Consider the following 1,337-nt stretch of genomic DNA (forward strand, 5'->3'; position numbering starts at 1 on the left):
AGGAGGTGGGGGGCGTGGGTGGTGTCTCGAACGTATGTGGGGAGTTCCTGGACTAGGGGGGATAGGACAGTGTCGAGGTAGGTAGAGATGAGTTCAGTGGGGCAGGAGCATGCTGAGACAATGGGTCGGCCAGGGTGGTCAGGCTTGTGGATCTTGGGAAGGAGGTAGAACCGGGCAGTGCGAGGTTCCCGGACTATGAGGTTGGAAGCTGTGGGTGGGAAGTCAACTCTTGTTTCTCTTTCCACAGATCAGCCAGGTTTTTATTTGGTGATGGGGGGTGGGGTCATGGTCAAAGGGGGCGGAGGAAGAGGTGTCCTCGAGTTGGCGTTTGGCTTCAGCGATGTAGAGGTCAGTGCGCCAGACTACCACTGCGCCCCCTTTGTTCGCTGGCTTGATGGTGAGGTCAGGATTGGAGCAGAGGGATTGGAGGGCTGCGCGTTGTGAGGGTGAGAGGTTGGAGTGGGGGAGGGGGGTCTATCTGAAGCCGCTTCTTTAGGAGTGCGACTGACGGAATGTTCTGGATACCGTGAGGTGGTTCCCGGTTATAACCGACAGACCTTGAATGTTCCGGCTGAACTTCGACACGGCCTATACTTCTGAGGGCAACGGATTCAAACGAGTTGTGAAAAGAACCAAAGCCCCCATGAGGGAAGCTACAATACGGAGTAGACCGTCGCCAGGGGTAATTAGATTATTTACTGTGTGGAAACAGGCCCTTCGGCCCAACCAGTCCACACCGACCCTCTGACTAATGCACCTAAAACTATAGGCAGTTTAACATGGCCAATTCGCATCTTTGTGACTGTGGGAGGAAACCCACGCTGACACGGGGAGAATGTGCAAACTCCACACAGAGAGTCTCCCGAGGCTGGAATCGAACCTGAGGCAGCAGCGCTAGCCCCACTGAGCAACCGTGCTGCCCATTAAGGTTAGCACTGCTGCCTCACAGTGCCAGGGTCCCGGGTTCGGTTCTGGCCTTGGGCAACTGTCTGTGTGGAGTTTGGACATTCTTCCGGGTGCTCCACTTTGCCCCCACAGTCCAAAGGTGTGCAGGCTAGGTGAATTGGCCATGGTAAGTTGTAGGGAGGAGGGACTTGGGGGAGGGGCGTTGGGAATGCGATAGGTGGAAGGAGGTCAAGGTGGGGGTGATAGGCCGGAGTGGGGAAGGGGATGGCAGGTTAGGAAGGAAGATTGCAGGTTAGGAAGGTGGTGCTGAGTTCGAGGGCTGGGACTGAGACAAGGTGGGGTGAGGGGGAATGAGGAAACTGGAGAAATCTGAGTTTATCCCTTGTGGTTGGAGGGTTCCTAGGCAGAAGATGAGGCACTCTTCCTCCAGC

The sequence above is a fragment of the Chiloscyllium plagiosum genome, chromosome 23 (genome assembly GCF_004010195.1).
Source record: "Chiloscyllium plagiosum isolate BGI_BamShark_2017 chromosome 23, ASM401019v2, whole genome shotgun sequence".
Taxonomy (NCBI): domain Eukaryota; kingdom Metazoa; phylum Chordata; class Chondrichthyes; order Orectolobiformes; family Hemiscylliidae; genus Chiloscyllium; species Chiloscyllium plagiosum.